The sequence below is a fragment of the Lepidochelys kempii genome, chromosome 13 (genome assembly GCF_965140265.1).
Source record: "Lepidochelys kempii isolate rLepKem1 chromosome 13, rLepKem1.hap2, whole genome shotgun sequence".
Taxonomy (NCBI): Eukaryota; Metazoa; Chordata; order Testudines; family Cheloniidae; genus Lepidochelys; species Lepidochelys kempii.
The window spans coordinates 10,801,762-10,822,515 of NC_133268.1; the positions used below are offsets into that span (position 1 = coordinate 10,801,762).

General features: G+C 41.2%; 1 protein-coding gene across 5 annotated transcripts in view; it reads right to left on the reverse strand.

Annotated features, from left to right (window-relative positions):
* Window positions 1-20,754, reverse strand: part of GNAS (GNAS complex locus) — a 252,297-nt gene that overhangs the window by 15,827 nt on the left and 215,716 nt on the right. The window lies entirely within an intron of this gene.

Consider the following 20,754-nt stretch of genomic DNA (forward strand, 5'->3'; position numbering starts at 1 on the left):
ATATCTAAACATTAACATAACTTGTGCTATGATACTCTGCTATTCCCAACATTAGAACATTAGGCAAAATATTTCTTTCATTGCATTTAGTTATTACAAAAATAAGACATGAACACTGTTTTGAAATCAAACTTTACTACTTTATTTCAAAAGAATGGGTGAAATCCCTGCACCAATTATGTCACTAATGAAGTTCAGAGTAAGGTAGGACTGATCTGTCCTTTGATTGTTTGCAGAAGTGTTTCTAGTTTACTTACCAGAGTAGGCAACGGAAGATTAATTAGCCATAACAAGATATGTATTACTCAAATTGATTAATACAACTAAAGAAGATATCAAGGCTAATGTGGTCTTTAAAATGCCTTTAGCAGTAATCCTTCCGTTCTGATTTCCTTTCATTTTAACCGGAAGGAAAAATCCCAGGATGCCGCTTTATTAATTAATTGTTTCACAGCAGTTGCAAAATACTCACACATTTATCAAGAAAATGCCTTAATATATATGCTTTATACCCCACTAGTACAAAGACAAACAATGGATGAAGAGAACAGGCTCTAGTGTATGTTGACACCAATGCAACTCAACTATATGAAAGTTCTTCCCTCTCAGCCCACCTTTCATAGATTCTCAATATTTCTGCCTACAGCAATATCCAGATTTTATACTACAAACTTATCCACATCACACCTGTCATACCAAGTAGGTATCCAAGCGACACAACACTTTTACAGTCTCCATATTCATATTACTGAGAGGCCTGAAAATACCTCTGCAGTTAGCTTTTTTGGTAATTTACTACAAACTAGAAGCACCGTATTTTTGAAAGATGCCACATTGAAATTCCTTCTGACCAAACCCCTCTGTCCATAGAACAGCAATAGCACAAGTAGTGGAAATACAAGTTTTGCCCTCCTGTTCCTACAGACTCTTTGAACAATGCTCAACCCTCACCTGGTTGACCTTCTCTAGGGTCAAGAAAGCATCTCAGTCTCCATGCTTATTTATTCACTGGTCACTCTGCTAAGACTACAGATAGGGGCAATTAGCACCAACTCTACCACGGGCTCTGTGAAGCAGACGTTGTGCACTGGGAACTGGACAAAAATGATTAATTCCTCCCACAGGCCAGTGAAGAGTCACCAGCAATAAATTTGGTCACTACATACCCATATCAGACTTTTACACATTTCCAGGTTTGCAAGTTTAGAAACATTTGGCTATATCCTAGGAAGCAGTAGTAGCATTATTTAAAAAAATTTACACCTAAAAAGCAGCTCCTATTGACAACGTTTTCACAGCGGTACTGCTGAAGACTGAGGTAGACCTAAAGGCATGAAAACAGAGCAGTGTAGGGAAACTTGTACGCCACTGCTCATACCCGATTTGTTCTCAAACCTTCCAGGGTACTAATCAAATAGTATGTGATGTTTAGAGTAAAAAACAAACACCATTTCAAAAAAATTAAAAATCAGGGTGTTCAGGGTAAGACTATCTATGGATTCAGACGAGACAAACGGTTCAACAGGTAATAAAGGCATTCTGCTTTTAAAACTGCAGTCTCAGGAACATGTGGTGACAATGTATATTTCATAAGCAGGAGAATATTTGATGCAGGAATTCTTGCTATGCTATGAACGCTGTTATATTAATCACCTATGCGACTTTGAAACATCCCAGTCTTTCCACACAATATATATCTCAGTGTAACATTTTACAACACGCTTCCACAAACTCTCTTTTTCACTTTCATAAGAACGCAAGGGGTTTTGGAAACTCTGACAATTAGAAAACAACGAGAGATTTCTAAAACCTGGAACTGAAAGTACAGACCTCTTACTGTTGTTTATGCAGACTATTTTTAGACCTATGATTTCCTTGAAAAACACCAGCCACATAGGAGAAGCAGTAATGTACGGGAGATGAATTCCAACGGCTACATCCATGCCAGGTAAAATAAGTTTGAATGTAATAAATATTTCTTTCCCCACAAAAATAAATTGCAGCATTCAATGAAGTTTGATATTCAAAACAATACTACTTTAGAGGAAAGTATTGTGTGACAGTTACCAAAAAGCCTACAATCATCCTTCCAGCAGCATTTTTGGAGAAAGAGAGCAATGTAAGTGTTAAATACAGAGCTCTCCTTTCCGTGCATATTCCACTTCATGAAAAGTGTTTGAGAGACCTCAATTCCCAAAACACACACAAGAAAATCATACTGATTCATAGATGTATGATACATATTTGTAGGGACACCTCTTGAACTGACTGAAGCTGCCTATCTGCAAAATTAACGTGATATTTGCAATGAGAAAAAGACAAGAAGAAAACCAGAACGGCAGTGGAAAAGCTATCATCTCTCCTGTTGTAACTAAAATGAGGGTGTGTTGGAGGGGGTGGAAGTGAAGAGACCTCAGGAAAGCTCACAGTACAAGACCTGGAGAATACCCAGTTACTACAAATCAAGACTGTTTTCTTTCTGAGTATGCAATTTACCCAGTAAAAGAGATTATGCCCAATGGGAGTGGAACTCTTACAACTTTGGCTTCATTTTAACATGCAAAATCAGTGAGTAATTAAAAATACATACAAATTTATTGTAATCACTATTTTTTTTTTCTTTCTGAAGTTCCTTTCATGATCTGTCCAAAATGTGAAGTTTGGAGTGAGGACATTTCAGTGCCAGTCTGCATTCACTACTAGGGTAGACAGGTACAATTCCACTGATTCCAGAGGAGATGTGCCCATTTATGTCAGCAGAAAATTTAGCTCTGAAAATGTATGTAAACAGATTTCATATATGGGACTTCAGGCTGGAGACAGAAAATGAAGGGATGACACACATCTTCCAATTTACTGGAGAACACAATCTGCTGTGGAAGAGAAGTTGGAAAGTAATTTGTTACGGGCTCTGGGATGTTTAGAGGGACAGAGAAAGGTAGCTGTGATGAAATAAACAGCAAAACAGTTGCTGTGTTTCAGAAACAAAGGAGCCAAAATCCATCAAGCTAGATCTTGTATCAATAACAATTTCTGCTTCAAACTACATAAACAAACACTGACACAAAAAACCAACCCCCAAAACTACACTGCCTTTTTCCATGCTGCTTTCGTTGAGACTAGAGGAAGAAGTTATTTTCCAGCAAGCAACCCTGCCATTCAGCCAGCAGTCATTCCCACTTCTCACTGGGGGCCTGAACCTGCCTTGGACCAAGTTGCAGGACCGGGTCCTTGCTCTGCAAAATGTTATCTCTTTGGCACAAAATATTCTCTCTTTATCTACACTATTAAAAAAAGTGCTAAGAAGCAGGGTGGGAGGTGTTAAATGATTTTAGTTAATTTGCAGCTAGCAAAACAAACCAACTGATTTCAACAGAAGCAGGAGCAGAGCTCTAGTACAGCATCAGACTTCTGTCTTGGATATTGAAATTCATTGTATTAAAACTTAAGGGTAAACTAAGATGATCTGAAACAAAAGCAGGATTTTTCGTCAGACCTCCTCACCTAAGGGAAGGGAAAGGATACCCAAAATGTAGGCAATATAAGCCATTGTGAACCATCAAATTCCCTTCCACTTTTTAGGAACTGCATTTATTAAACAAATCTCAGACAGAAAGCTGGCACAAAGGTTCCTTTTTTGCCCTTCTTGCCACAGCGTAGGGGGACACAGTAAGTAACTGAATCATTCACTCCAAAGACTGTTCCAAATTTTAATAAACCTGCCATTCCCCAAGCAAGATAAGATTTCCAGATAAAAGGATCTACTTATTTCCATTCTCTCTTCAGCAGTTCTGGAGTTTAAGAATTATCTGTTCAGAAATCTTTTCTGCTACTACTGTGTGTTCACATTTGGGGGTCTAGTTTAGCAAATGAAAATGGAGAGCTATTAGCATAATATTACCAAGGCTCCAGTCCCAATGAGGGAAGTTCCCCTTATTTTCCCCTTCAGAAAGATTTGTAACTTGAAATTTTAGTCTTTGAAATCTGATGAGGTGGTTGATAGACAAGCAAAAAATCTAAATCTCAGTCTAAAACAGGCTTTTGTTCTAATCAAGGAGAATATAGCAAAGGTCTCCTTCAACAGATCACACATCTATTTTCAGAGAGGCAAGTTTTATTCCTATCAGATACTGTTTTTTGTAAAACCATCACCTGAGTTTACAAGCAAAATGAAACCAACACTGACTTTTCTTCCTAGACCCCCTTCTCTGACACATTAACACCCCACAAGGTACCACTGCACATGATATATTTCAAAATATTTCAGGCTGAATTTTAAACAAAAACATTTATTTGAAACCTGTTTCTTAGTAGTATTAGCACTTCTGAGTTGTAAAGCTCCTTCCATTTGATTCTCAAAAAACTTTACAGATATCAAATCAGGCTCACAATGCCTGCCTCCCCACCCCAAGGGAAATATCAGTCACCCTGTTTTAAAGATGGGGAAATCAAGACACGAAGTAAAAGAGCTCCCCAAGGTCATACATCAAGCCAACAAGAACAGATTCCAGGTCTCCTCTCAGTCTTGTGCGTTTATTACTACATTATTATCTGAACTAATCACAGTCCTATTTGTCGTGGTTAGGGGCACCTCCGAGGGAGTAGTCACAGTTCAGTTTCTGAAAATGAAACCATTAGTTGTTTACTGATTTTACCAATGAAGGGCCTGATTCAGCAGACATTACCTATGCAAACTCCCATCAAAATCAATGGCAGTTTTGCCTCATCAAGCACAGCAAAATTAGGTTCTAGTGTCATTTAAGAGCGAGAAAATAAACTGTAAATTCAGGGCAACACTAATATTATTTGTAAGTAACTTGTGCCTTTCTTGCTCCAGAAAGATCATCACCTTTACCTTACTTTGAATTTTCTGCCTTTTGTCTCTTTACCATAATTTTAATGTTATTTAAGTGTAGCTTTTTAAAAAGCAAAAGATCTAAATATCTGAGAATTGAAATTCTTTTCTCAAAGACTTTGTCTATTCTGCAGCTATGGAGTTCCAAGTTACTGTATAATTATATAATATTTTCCTTAAAGGGACATTAAGGCTGAGAAGTCCAAAATTTTATGTACTGTAACTTGAAAGTAGATTCCCCTTCCCCTTTCCCCCTCTCCAAACACATCCAGAAGAGTTTCCCAACCCCTGAAAAACAAGGACTGCAACACTGCTAAAATCCCAGCTTCTCACCCAGTCAATATGCTGACAACAAATCCAGGGCACCAGGTTTATTTGCAGCTGCAAGCATGCACACGTCGGCTGTCCCTCCGTTTTGCCTATCCTTTCTACTCTTGGGAGCAAGCAGGATTTTGAAAAATACAAGAATTCTACTCTTTAAATTGGTGGAAGAGGTTTCCTGCATATTTCTAGTACCATACCTACTAAGAGAAACAGAGAAGGCAGGGACAGTAGAGGATTGGTGGGATATGGAGGCAAACAAAAACGAAGCTGCTGGCATAATGTTAGATCTGCTAATCTTTATGGTGTCTCTGCAATCATGCATAGTATATAAATACAAACCTGTCATGCAGTTACGATACATATTTCCTCAACATTTAGTAAAAATCCAAAGAGGAAATACTAACACTAGATTAAAAAAAAAAAAAAAGCATAGGTTATTTAAAGTGAAATTTTCAAACGTTCACTAAGATGGGTCATGCAGACATATTAAAATTCTTACAGATCTTTAAAAAACTTTCATATAGACACAGTAATATTTAGAAAACTTAGAATGAAGGGTAAAGAATCCCACCAAAATCTTAGTTTTATGGGTCTATTAAAATACTTGTAAAACTGTGTTTAACACCACAAACAGAATTGCTTTCAAATCAGAGACACCCAAGAAAGCATGTAATGAATCTTGTACTTGTATAATAATGAGATGAGAATTGCAGTTAAAAAGAAAAAAAAGTGTTACTGGGATGAGATTTTACATCCAAGTTCTCAGACCCATTAGGGCACGTTTAAAAACAGAGATTTATAATGGAAAGGAGCTTTCCTACAACAGTGCAAGTAATGAAGCTGCAATAAACCAAAAGACACAACTATTAGTAAAAATATCCCCACTAAGCTAGAAATATATTTCTTTATATTTCCAGTTTTGAGTCAATTATTTATTAGGATGATCCTCATTTAAATGTACATTTTAAAGAATCATGCACAGGTCAGAACACTTTTAAGTTTCCAAACTTTAGAATTTATGAGAGAGAGAGAGAGAGAGAGAGAGAGAGAGAGTGTGTGTGTGTATTACATCAAAGTGGTTTTGAGAGAAGAATCAGCTTTAATTTCAGAATAACCTCAGAGCATTCCAGCCACTTGGAGGCGGAGGGGCACCACTGGTCTAATTTTGAAGCAAATAATGAGAAAGCTGAAAAGTATGACTCCATATATTTGGAATCATCTTGTGGTAATCAAGGTTACAGTTCCTTATATGGTGTGGAGAGCACAAAGCACACACAAAAAATTTAATATTAAAACTACTGGATATGAAGAACTACAAAACTACAACCACTGTAAATTAAACCATTACTTTTGTGTTGCCACCAAAAAAACCCAGAACAACCCACCCTTCCTTAAAAACAAAAATGCAGCTTGGTTACGTGTATTGCTTCCTAAACTGCATAATTAAAAGCGTAACCCACAAGAGGCCACAGGACCGAAAATGCATTTTGTTTCACTGCAGGCAATACAAAGTAGAAAATGCATGCTTTTCAAAAACTTCCAAGAAAAGAACAAACGGGGAAAAAGTAGGAGAAACGGAAAGTGTATTTAAAGAAACTGTGGATGTTTTTTTCTCTCTGCCTGTCTAAAGTTAGTCTGGCTTAGAGGATGCACTCACTTTCCCAATCAGTTTTACATTACAGCACAAGTCCAGAAATAGCTCCCAGCCGCCTTGGCCTCTAGCACGGTTGTCATGACAATGGAACCACAGTTCTATAAATAGATCATCAGCACCAAATCTTGTGAGACACATCTGGAATGCGGCCAGCCTAGCCCCAGCTTGACAAATAAAAAGAGGCAGAGGCTGTTTGAGAAACTGAAAAGGCACAATGCATCTCTCAACTCATACACAGAGACAACCAGAGTGAGGCAGAGAAACAACTCTGATTGCTTTTTAATCCAGGGTTGAATTTATGGTAGGTTTACAAAAAAAAGTTACATCACTAACATGAAAGCTTCAGTTTTCCATCCCCCTCCCCCTCCCCCTCCCCCCCGCCCCCCCATCTGTGGCAAACCATGCCACTTTAAAGACTAACAGTACAATCACTTGCCTGTGAGGCCTTTTTTAAAAAAGATTTTTGTATATTTTCTTTAAGGTTTTGGCCTGAATTCAGTAAGTTTCTGTTCTTACAATAACTAGATGAGAGACAGGCAGACATCATGGGTCTGATGGGAAAAGGGCTTAAGCAAGTATCTCCAAGTCAAGTCACCGGGAATTACAGGTGCTCAGCACCTTTCAGGATCATGTATTTTGAAAGCTTACTCATAATACTTTGACACCTCCTAAGTTGCAGCACTCTAGCTATTCTTGTTCTAGTTCTTGCAGGCAAATCCCACTTTGTCCCAAACGGCATGGAGATTTCTGAAGGACAAATAATATAACAGAGACTAGACTAAGATTACAAATTAGTTTTACTTGCAACTCAATTCAATCTGAACTCTTGAATTCAGAGGTGAAAGGCAAAACCTTTAAGTCACTGCAGAACTTCGTTCATTTCCCTATGCCCCTATTCGATGATGGCTGCCTTTAAAACACCCATTTTCTTTCATTTTCATGGAAGAGAGAATTTTCTATTTTTAGCACACAGCCTTGATCAATCCATTCAATTATGTCCAAATTATCTATATGGGCACAGATTTGTGTCAAAAATGTTAGCTGGTTTAGCTGACAGCAAACATTTGTACCATCATGAGATTCAGCTACCAGCTGATATATCAACAGTCTAGGAATAAGCCTTATGAAGTTATATATAATAAATGATTTCACGGATATCAGAAATAGCAGCCATTGTGATGTAAAATAGGCAAGAGAGATTAGATCCGTTAATGAAGTAACCATATTTTATTCTATAATCAAGAAACGAGACAATTCACAAAATATGAAGTCTTAGTAATTCATCAAAAAACAATGGGGACTGCAGACGTAATCAAAGTTGTGCAGCTGTAATAAGCATTTAAACCACGGCAAAATATCTTCCAAATGCCATAAAGACACGAATACAGGCATTCTATGCAAACTGCTCCATCAGCCCACAGGATTCCTTTAGGTCCCTACATGGATATTTTCATTTCTAAAAATTGTAGAGTAAGTTCCATCCAGACTCAAATATATATAAGAGCTTCTCCCCCTCCCCCATTAACCACATATATTTTGTTCGTTTGCCATTTGAACAATGCACATTTCAGAAAAACAGCAGATTTCATAGAAATTCTTTGGAAAGATGTACGTCGTAACATGCATGTTACATATAATTCAGAATTTCCATTCATTTATTCTGAAAAGATACTCCAAAAGCTTGGGATTGGTGTAAGCAACGGAAATCAGTGCCAAGCTTCATCTAGCATGAATCACAAGACACGATAAAGAATAAAGAAACATTTTTCAATGTTTTACTAATTCGGAGTGGAATCTTCTTCAGTCACAGAATGCCTAAGTTTTCTGGCTTTGTGTGGGTGAAGCACGGGAGTGAGAGTGATTGATGACAGAGAAATTAGCTCTGCAGCAGTGCACCCATGGCTAGTACCTAGAGCTGGGCAGGACATGGTTTTCCTGTCTTGTGAATATTTAAAAATGGTTACCCTCCCAAATCAAGACGAAAAGTCACAATCTAGAAAATGTTAGTGTATCAAAAAGCCCCTCCCCCCCTTTTCAGGTCAATCAAAATGTTGCGTTTTTATTTTGACTGTACTACTTTAACATTTTCAATCTAATTAACTTAAATTTCTGAATGAAAAATCATTTTGAACCAGAAAACTGGATTTTTTTTGGTTTCCAAAATATGAAAATGAAATAATTAGACAATTAAAAACTTTTGTCAACTTTTTTTTTTTTTTTTTTTTTTTTTTGAGTCAGGGGATTTGTAAAAACCAGCCCCGTTTCGTGACATTTTGGTTCCGACAAACTGGCATTTTTGGATGGAAAAAGTATTAGTTAAAAAATCCCAGACTAACTCTATTGCTACCTCCAGCCTACAGTCTCCGAGCAGTCATACCACTTCCAGGCCACTTGTGCATGGTATCAAAGCAACTAGGTGCTTGCCTCCCCCAAATCACTGGCCTGCCCCATTATTGCTCAAGCCATGTCTATACTGCAGCTGCTACAGTAGCACATATATGGTGCTAAAGTAATGCTGGTGTAGCACCAGAGCATACACGTTTCCTACTGTGACAGAAGGGATTTTCCAGTCACTGTAGATTATCAGCCTCCCCAAGAGGCAATAGCTAGGTTGATGGAAAAATTCTATGCTAGGGTTAGGTTGAATTAACTACAGTACTAAAGCGTGTGAATTTTGCACACTACATAGCTAGGCAGATCTAAGTCAGGGATCTCAAACTGAAATCACCCTGAGGGCCACATGAGGACAAGTATATTGGCCCGAGGGTCGCATCAGTCACACCTTTTCATACGAAGATACAAAAGCCCCCCTCCCTGCTTCCGCTCCACTCCTTCCATGAGGCCCTGCCCCACCTCATTCCACCCCCTCCCTGCCCCTATTCCAACCCCTTCCCCAAATCCCCGCCACGGCTCCACCTCTTCTCCGCTTCCTCCTCTGAGCGCGCTGTGTCCCTGCTCCTCCCACCTGGAAAATCCTAAGCACAGCCAAACAGCTGTTTGGTGGTAGGAAGCGCTGGTAGGTAGGCGGGTGGAGGAGTGGGGACTTGGCGTGCTGGGAGGGTGGAGGTGGAGGGGGGAGCTATGGCGGGCCACAGGAAATAATTGCATGGGCTGGTCGCGTGTTTGAGACCCCTAAGTGCAGACCGTCTCTGCAACATACAGGGGGAGTGGATGCCTCCACGTGCAGCTGTTTTTCCAGTCCTCCATGCTCTCCACTAAACCAGGGCAAATTTAATTCTAGATGTTTATGTCCATTTTCGATGTCTTGGCCCCATGAATGTATTTGATTATCCACCTCCCAAGCCAAACATCCTCCTCATAGCCCCCCAAATAAACAACACAATTAAGGCTTCTCCAATTGCTTCTATCCATACATTTTTAACTTGTAACGAGGCATTTTGGCATTCTCAACTATCAAAATCAACAGAGTGTTTAAAAAACTTACTGCTGTATGCCTGCAAGGCTCACTCTTCCCTGCAAGCCTGCATATGTCAAATAACTTCAGAACAACCCCTCACCCCACCCCAGAAAATTATTTCACCAAACCAGCAGAAAGCTAAAACCAATCCAAGCACACAGGGTGCAGAAATGAAAGGTAACGGTATGAATGAGATCATGGTGTCATGATTCAATTCCTGGGCAAGCCTGAGGCTGGAACACTGTGTGTTAGTGAGCAGTGACAAACATGCAGCAATCCCTGTTAACTAGTTTTTGTTTTTTTAATATAGCTTAATTCATCATATATCCTTTTTTTTTCTTCTTTGCAGCCTAAAGTGTTCACATATCAAACCCCAGGACTTATTCAAGTCTAGAGACCCAAAACACCCCCCCACATCTTTTTTTTTGGCAAACCCTCTTCTCCCTGAATTTTGGGCAGTAGGATAAAAATGGAATCCAGTTCTGATTCATGATCCTTATTCTGACAAAAACATAATCAAAACAGCTTTTCTGGCACAGGTGCATCCAGAATACTATTTCCTTGGACTCAGCATCCCGCATCCCAGTCAGTTATTTAGATGTAGGCCTAAGAGGAACTCAAAGTGCAGTGACCTTATGCAAGTTTTTTCTCCCTTTTTAAAAAGCAATCTTGCTTGGATGGCTCACCTTAGTTTACCTAACTCTATTTACCATGCACTTTGGAATAAAAGGACAAAGCTGAATTAACAAGGTCAAATTATGACTCCCATCCCTTAAACAGGCCACATGTTAATTCGAGGTGGATTGAAAGGCAATGGTATATATTATTCCTAAGTAAGGCTAACTTCAAGAAGTTCACTAAGATGGGAACTAAGTTCAGCTACAGTTTGTGTAAAAGTTGATAGGAATGCTAAGTGCTAATGTTCAAAGCTGTCTCTATAAAATATCTAAGTGATTTCTGCCTTTTTTGCTATTTAATGTGATTTTAACTTTGTATAATTCTCAGAAAAAAGCTGTTGTCTAGAAGAATGAAATTCTATAGGGATGCCTGGAAGACTCATGACTTTTTCAGTTATTTCACTGAGAAGGCGCATACGCTAAATACTACAATTTGTACTTTTACATGAGTAATTAAAAGCAACAGACTAACAGGTCAGCTTAATGCTGTATGTTAATCAATGATACAATGAATCTTGCTTTCATGGTCTTTAGCCACCCTCAATACCATCAAGCTAGAAGAATTAGAGCATTTCTACATGGGGACTTAAGACCAATTACCTAAAGGCGTGACGTTAATGTGTGTAAGTTAAAGAGCATTAAATCCCCATCTGAATGGTCAACGAGAGCATCTATATGGGATTTCATGCTTTTTAACTAATGTGCATTAACTTCACACCTTTAATTAATTTGTCTTAACTTTCCTGAGTGTCAATGTGTAGACAACCCGGTAGTGATCAAGTCTGGCTGACCATACATGGGTCTGATCATAAACATATCTTTCTGTCTTTTTGCATCCATGTTTCACAAATGTTTTTGTCCCACCTGTCTGCTGGAAGATGCTTATCTGAAAGGGGATAGGTCAGTGGTTCTCAAACTTTTGTACTGGTGACCCCTTTCACATAGCAAGTCTCTGAGTATGACCCCCCTTATAAATTAAAAACACTTTTTAATATATTTAACACCATTATAAATGCTGGAGGCAAAGCGGGGTTTGGGGTGGAAGCTGACAGCTCACGACCCCCCATGTAATAACCTCGTGACCCCCTGAGGGGTCCCAACCCCCAGTTTGAGAACCCCTGGAATAGGTGCTTAAGAACCAAACATTTACTTGTATGGTGTCAGTTAACATGCTTTCTCTCTCCTTACTTCCATAGTTTTATAATGTTGTACAGCTGCAGGATTGTTACCTTTGCTGACTGAGGAATTTGGTGAAATTTGAGACCATATCTCTCCCAGCTGCAATATGGGCTGGCCTTGACAGTATCATTCTGAGTGTAAGGCCACACAGTTATTCATGGACTGAGGATGTGTAGAAGAAAGAAGCAGGACTGTGTCACAGAGATGGTTTACTTTCGCAGAAGTTGGACTGCATGGTGGCTGAGCTGATGGGGAACTATTTTATGGATCTTCAGAGCCAGCTGACAGATCAGTGTGGCTGTTGTAGGCTGTAAGGGCTAGAGTCCATGTAATGCCAAAATAGATGGGGATGTGTCCTCTGGTGAAGTCTTTAGATCTTGTCTACACACAAATTTGTACCAGTAACTAAAGCAGTGTTTTAAAATTGATTTAATTAAACCAGTGAAAATCCCTGTATGGACACACTTAAACTGGCTTAAAATGACTAATATTGATGTATCTAAGGTGGTAAATTACTGATTTAAATTACATTTTAAAAAATCCATTTTAAATCCAATTTAGGAGTGTCCAAACAGGAACTAAATCAAATTTAAAACACACCTTTAGTTAAACTGATAATGACCAGCAATGAGATTTGAGACATTTCATTTTTAGGAAGACCACAGTCTGGTACGCAAAATGTGTATTAGGGAAAAAATACTCATGCTCAAATAAATTGGTTAGTCTCTAAGGTGCCACAAGTACTCCTTTTCTTTTTGTGTATTAGGGGCCGCTCTAAATAGTTAAGAAATAGATGAACCTGATGGGATATCCTTTAATTGTGTGTTAACTAAGTATTTATACGGACTTTCTCCTCATGGTCTTTAGCTCCCACCAGTGCCATCAAATAAGTAGAATTATTTTCCTCTCAATAAAAATAATTTACCACATCAATACAATCTTTTAAATTTTAAATTAGTATATCTTCTAAAACTCCCTGGAGTAGAGAAGTCAGGTATTTCTGAAAGGCAAACATCAGATTTTTACAATGTAATTTTTCTGATAATTTACTATGAGTAAGGTGACGATTTAATCACGGAGGTCACGGCAGTCATGGATTCCGTGACTTTGCCGGACACTCCATGACTTCTAGGGCTTCAGGAAGAGGAGGCGGGACTGTGCGCCCTCGCCCTGCAACAGGGGCTGACTGGAACAAGGACCCTGCACCCCGAGCCCTGCGACTTCCTCCAGGGGCTGCAGCCAGTCTGGGGTTGTCGCAGCGCTGCAGCACCCAAGCCCCCTGCATCCAAGCCCCAGGGCTTCCCGGGCATGGAAGGGCTGCAGCGGGGGCCACGCGCCCCAGCCCCGCAGCTGGTCCAGCTCTGGAGCAAGGGCTGTGTCCCCCCTGTAGCTGTGCCCCCTGCTGTGGCCACTGGAGTTGGGGCTGTGCCTCCTACCATGGCGGGGATCTCGGCCTGTCAGTTCCTCCCTGTCCTGTCAGTCCTTTCCTCCCCCTGGTTATTTTTAGTAAAGTAACAGACGGGTCACGGGCTCTGTGAATTTTTGTTTATTGCTTGTGACCTGTTCGTGACTTTTACTAAAAATAACCATGAAAAAATCTTAGGCTTAACTATGAGATAATGTGGCTATTTTACATAAGATAGGGTGTATTTTTCTAGTGTCCTTCATGCAGGTGGCAGAAAATGCAGAGTGATGGGAAAGGTAACATTGCAGAATTAGATGCAAGTAGAAATGGAAAAAGATTGGGTAAAAAGTTGACATTTAACAACAGTGAAGATTCAGTGAAGCACCAGCAGACTAATTAAAACAGGTGAGTGAGAAAAGAAAGGAAGATGTTGTAACAAGGGATGGGAAAGGAGAGGAGAGTTTAGGTTCCACGAAAGCTAAAATGAACAGGAATGTTTTAAGGTGAAATTTAAATAGATGAAGTGACTTCTTTCGGGTAGTTGAAGTGATGTCCTGAAAGTGTACCTAAGCATTTACTGTGGAAAGGGAGAAGGCCAAGACTGGAGGAAGAAATTCAGTAGCTGAAGGGGCTAAATGAAAAATAGACCAGAGGTAGTCATAACAATGTATACTTCCATGACTTTTCCCATTCAAGAGCCATGAAGTGCTGTATAGACAGGAAGCCTCACACCACCTCTTTGAAATGGGAAAGTATCACTTCCATTTCACTAATGGGTCAAACAATACAGAGATTCAATGACTGGAAGCCAGTGAGTGACAGTGCTGTGAATAGCTTTTATTTCTCCTTACTCACATGTGCCAAGTATAGTCTAAAACCTAGGTTCCCTCTAGGCAAAGTTGCACAGCACTGACAGAGAGAGTTCTGAAAAGTGGAAATGGAATTTTGAACTGTAGTTAAAGATAACGAGAGAAACAGGGATGGTATGATTTCACTTTCTAGGGAACAAGAGAGAGTATTCTCAACACAGGATTCTGGTTTCCCTGGAAGATTAGGAATGATTCAGGAATTCAAATAGTTGACAGGCCAGGTCAAAGTAAGGATAAATGAATGATGGTCATGTTCTGGAGATGGTGACAGTGAGACCCCAACTGCCTACTTTTGAATATACTTAAACACAAAAGTTCTTCAGATTAATATATCAAATAATTCAATATATTTAAAAATACAGCATGTAAATTCAGCAGAAGGTAAATGTTCATGTCTTTGCCTTGCAAGTCCACGTCAAACTTGAGATATTACATGTTCTGTATTTTCAAGTAAAATTCTTTTGCAAAAAGTAAATAATTTTGACCTGTTCTCCTCATGGGAAGCTCAAATCCACATCACATCTTCATGCCAATCCACATATCCCCAGGCAGTTGTTGGGACTGGAATGGCAGTAAGTTCCTTTACAGAAACAACCTGTCAATACCTGTTCTGGAGTTGATCGCTTAAACCGTTCACAACAACTCACATTTCAGGTTTTGTTTTCCTCTGGGGCAAGCTACCCATTTTTTCTTTTTCAAACTTAAGAAAAACAACTCGAGGCCTCTGCAAGTGGAGACACACAAATTGGCATCTACTGCTGAAGCTCCTACAAAAGGTTCAATGCTCTAGAATTGAATCAGGATATAAAATTATTATCCTTTCTTCTGACAAATATTCCATTTGGCCATGCAGGCTAATACCAGAGACAGATTAAAAAAGCCTGACTTCTAATCCAATTTATGGCAAGTGAGCTAGAGCTCCAAAATTGATTTTACAAAATTTGGTATATTTTAGAGCAACTCAGGCCTAGTTTTCTTTTCTCGGGTGCAAATGCCCTAAGAAATTTTCACCTGCCAAATCTCTGACTTTTTCTGCCATAAAATAAAGTAAAAAGGTGCACAAATGAGAGCACTTGCCCCTCTGCCTGTTTTGTACCCATACTAATGTAGACAGAGGCACAAATATTCAGGTTTGCACCTGTACTCAAAGATGAGGACAAAGTTGAAGGTGTAAATTTTGAGGGCACAACCTGCATACACGAAAGAGAAACCACCCTTCTGAAAATTTCCAAAATGGTCTTACTTTGATATAAACTTTAACAAGTAAAATGATAAATCCATCCAAATTTCACTCTTTGTAGCTCACTTAGTCCTGGTCTACACTACAGGGTTAGGTTGAATTTAGCTGTGTTAGGTTGATGTTAAAACGAATGCGTCTACACAACCAACCCCATTCCGTTGACCTAAAGGGCTCTTAAAATCGACTTCTGTACTCCTTCCCGGCAAGGGGAGTAGTGCTAAAATCGACCTTGCTGGGTCAAATTTGAGGTAGTGTAGACACAATTCGATGGTATTGGCCTCCGGGAGCTATCCCAGAGTGCTCCAATGTGACCGCTCTGGACAGCACTTTGAACTCCGATGCACTAGCCAGGTACACAGGAAAAGCCCCAGGAAATTTTGAATTTCATTTCTTGTTTGGTCAGCGTGGCGAGCTCAGCAGCACAGGTGACCATGCAGTCCCCCCAGAATCGCAAACGAGCTCCAGTATGGAGCGAAAGGGAGACACTGGATCTGACTGCTGTATGGGGAGAAGAATTTTGTGCAGGCCAAACTCCAGTCAAAAAGAAGAAATGCTAATATATATGCCAAAATCGCACAGGGCATGGCGGAGAGAGGCTACAACAGGGACACACAGCAGTGCCGTGTGAAAGTTAAGGAGCTCAGGCAAGCCGACCAAAAGACAAAGGGGGCAAACAGTTGCTCCGGGTCAGAGCCCCATACATGCCGCTTCTATGATCAGCTGCATGGCATTCTAAGGGGGGACCCTACCACTACTCCACCACTGTCTGTGGACACCTGCAAGGGGGGAGTCTCATGCAACAATTTTGTGGAGGAGGAGGAGGAGGAGCACGTGCAGCAGGCAAGCGGTGAATCCGTTCTCCCAGTCAGCCAGGACCTTTTCATCACCCTGGAGCCAATACCCTCCCAAGGCAGGATCCCTGACCCTGAAGCCGGAGAAGGCAGCTCTGGTGAGTGCACATTTGTAACTACAGTACAGGGTTTAAAAGCAATAGTTTTTAATGTTTGATTTGCCCTGAAGAATTGGGATGCATTCACGGCCAATACAGCTACTGGAAAAGTCTGTTAACGTGTCTGGGGATTGAGCGGGAATCCTTCAAGGACATCTCCATGAAGCTCTCCTGGAGGTACTCTGAAAGCCTTTGCAGGTTTCTGAGGAGGGCTGCCTTATTTCTTATGTCCTCCACAGTAGGACACTTCACCACGCCAAGCCAGTAGCAAGTAGTCTGGAATCACTGCAGCACAAAGCATGGCAGCGAATGGTCCTGGGTTTTGGTCGCATTCAAGCAACATTCGGCCTATATCTTTCTGTGTTAGCTTCAGGAGAGTGAGATCATTCATGGTCACCAGGTTGAAATAGGGGAATTTTTGTAAGGGAACAATAAAAGGACCCCGTTCATGCTGGGTTGTTTGCGCTTGGCTAAAAGGGATCACGTGGCTGGGGAAGGGGTGAAGGGATCATCCAGGAGAACAGTCACGCGGCGGGATGGGGGGAGGTGTGTGCTGCATATCCACCTGAAAACCACAGGCCCTCCTTTTAAATGTGAAACCCAACCGGCATTGCTTGCTATGAGAAAGGGTGGCGCTGCAGTTTGAAACCATTCCCACATGTTATGAAGGTGTAAGAAGCCAACCACACATACCATGGCTGCCTGGAAACTGAATTCTGTTGTCCAGCCATTTGTGATTTGTCACCATACTGGCAGGCACTCAATATAAAAGGCAAAATGCGACCTTGTACCTAAAGCACATGTGCTGTCTGCTGTGAATTGCTTGATTCACTGTGAAAGAAAGTCTCCCTTTTGTTCTCAGAAATGTATCATCTTAAATTTTACTCTCCCTTTTTATCCCCCTGCAGGTGCAAATGTTTCTATGCTCCCCCTAACATCTCTGTCCCTGAGGTTACTGCAGATTAGAAGGCGAAAAAAATGCACTTGCGATGACATGTTTTCTGAGCTCATGCAGTCCTCCCGCACTGATAGGGCACAGCTTAATGCATGGAGGCATTCAGTGGCAGAGGCCAAGAAAGCATTAAGTGAGAGCGAAGAGCAGAGGCAGAAGGTGATGCTGAAGCTAATGTGGGAGCAAACGGACATGATGAAGCATCTGTTGGAGCTGCAGGAAAGCCAACAAGAGCACAGACCCCCCACTGCATCCATTGTATAACTGCCTGCCCTCCTCCGCAAGTTCCATATCTTTCTTACCCAGATGCCCAAGAACATGGAGGGGGGGGGCACGCTCCGGGCACCCTGCCACTCCACTCCAGAGGATGGCCCAAGCAACAGAAGGCTGTCATTCAAACAGTTTTGATTTGTAGTGTGGCTGCAATAAGAAATGTGGCTTTGTCCTTCCCTCCTCCCGCACCCCACCCCACCCAGGCTACCTTGTCAGTTATCTCACTTTTTTTAATTAATAAAGAAAGAATGAATGGTTTCAAAACAATAGTTACTTTATTTCCTTTGCCAGCTGTGATAGAAGGGGGGAGGGTGGTTGGCTTACAGGGAATTAAAATCAACAAAGGGGGCAGGTTTGCAGCAAGGAGAAACACACGTAACTGTCACACCGTAGCCTGGCCAGTCATGAAACTGGTTTTCAAAGCCTCTCTGATACACAGCGCGCCTAGCTGTGCTCTTCTAATTGCCCTGGTGTCTGGCTGCTCAAAATCGTCCGCCAGGCGATTTACCTCAACCTCCCACCCTGCCATAAATGTCTCCCCCTTACTCTCACAGATATTATGGAGCACACAGCAAGCAGCAATAACAATGGGAATGTTGGTTGTGCTGAGGTCTAACCTAGTCAGCAAACAGTGCCAGTGAGCTTTTAAACGTCCAAAGGCACATTCTACCACCATTCTTCACTTGCTCAGCCTATAGTTGAACTGCTTCTTACTACTGTCCAGGCTGCTTGTGTATGGCTTCATGAGCCATGGGAACAAGGGGTAGGCTGGGTCCCCAAAGATAACTATTGCCATTTCAACATCCCCAACGGTAATTTTCTGGTCTGGGAAGTAAGTCCCTTCTTGCAACTGCTCGAACAGCCTGGAGTTCCTAAAGATGCGAGTGTCATGCACCTTTCTCAGCCATCCCACGTTGATGTCGGTGAAAAGTCCTTTGTGATCCACCAGTGCTTGCAGCACCATTGAGAAGTACCCCTTGCAGTTTACGTTCTCGTTGGCACGGTGGTCCAGTGCCAAGATAGGGATATGCGTTCCGTCTATCACCCTACCACAGTTAGGGAACCCCATTGCAGCAAAGCCATCCAGTATGACCTGCACATTTCCCAGAGTCACTACCCTTGATAACAGAATGTCAGTGATTGCATGGGCTACCTGGCTCACAGCAGTACCCACAGTAGACTTGCCCACTCCAAACTGAGTCCTGACTGACAGGTCGCAGTCAGGCGTTGCAAGCTTCCACAGGGCTATCGCCACTCGCTTCTCAACTGTCAGGGAAGCTCTCATTTTGGTATTCCTGCACTTCAGGGCAGAGGAAAGCAACTCACACAGTTCAAGGAAAATGGCCTTACTCATGCGAAAGTTTTGCAGCCACTGTGAATCATCCCATACCTGCAACACTATGTGGTCCCACCAGTCTTTGCTTGTTCACCGGGCCCAGAATTGGCATTCCACTGTGTCAACCATCCCTACTCCCACCAGGATGTCCCAACTGCCACAGTCCGTGCTTTCAGGAACATCTGTGTCCACGTCCTCCTCATAATCATCCTCGTGCTGGCGTCTCTTAGCCCGGTTCTGCACATACCCCAAGATAATGTGTGAGGTGTTTACAATGCTCACAACAGCAGCGGTGAGCTGACTGGGCTCCATGCTTGCCGTGTATGGCGTCTGCATGGGTAACCCAGGAAAAAAGGCGCAAAACGATTGTCTGCCATTGCTTTCATGGAGGGAGGGAGGGAGGGGCGACTGACGACGTACCCAAAACCACCTGCGACAATGTTTTTGCCCCATCAGGCATTGGGAGCTTAACCCAGAATTCCAATGGGCAGCGGAGACTGCAGGAACTGTGGGATAGCTAACCACACTGCACTTCTCCGTAAGTCGATGCTAGCCACGGTATTGAGGACGCACTCTGCCGACTTAATATGCTTAGTGGGGACATACATAATCAACTGTATAAAATCGATTTCTAAAAACCGACTTCTATAAAATTGACCTAATTTTGTAGTGTAGACATACCCTTAGATACACCTTTCATGTTCCTCGCTTCTCTTTGTAGAAGCAAAATCTAACAAACCACCAAGATCTGGATAAAACCCTTGGCCTTCACTCAGGGAAGTTATCCTCAATAACTTTTACAGAAGGTGATAAGTTTCCAGAACTGTTTACAAAGGTATTTTGATATGTTTTTAATTTTAAAAATTGCAGTGGAAACTTCACAGAACACTGAAGTTTTACAGACAGACAGGTACTGTCCGTCTGTTGCGGGTGGCATGGTATGCCATTTTAGAATAAAACAGATAAACCATTTTGGTGCCACTTTTTTGCCCAGGTCTACTGGTTGTGAGAAATTTATTCTTAAACAAAATTTCCATCAATTAATTTTTCAAATATTTAAAGAAAACCCAGCAACATGGTGTAGGTTTTTTTTGGCAGACCATCGACATGTTATTAAGACTAAAACAACAGCAGGGTTCATACAGATATGAGCACAGAGAACGTAAAAGCCCTGACAAGGCACTACTTCAGCTTTTCCTCTACAAGCTAAGAATCATGTTCTTGATTTCAGCATACAGAGGGATTTCCATTGTGATTTAATGACTCATGCAGGAGGAGGCAGATGCCACAAATAATGGAGCAGAAACAGTGTTAGAGTTGGTGTGTATTTGTAGGGGGAGGTGTACTCAGACCAGGAAGAGGGAGGGACCCGGAGGGATTGTTTAAATCTTCTGTTCTTAAAACTTTAACTTATCTACTTAAGAAAATGAAATAATGAGGGAACAGTTGAGAATATGGCCCTTTCAGACACAAAGTGGTTTTAAATTAGCTGCATGGTACCTAGTTACTATACTGACAGGAGTTTTATAAATACCTAGCTAGATCAATAGATAGAACAGTATCCCACTGAAAGACAGTCCCCAAAGTTTCAGTAAAAAACTATTAAAGACATTAAAAAATAAA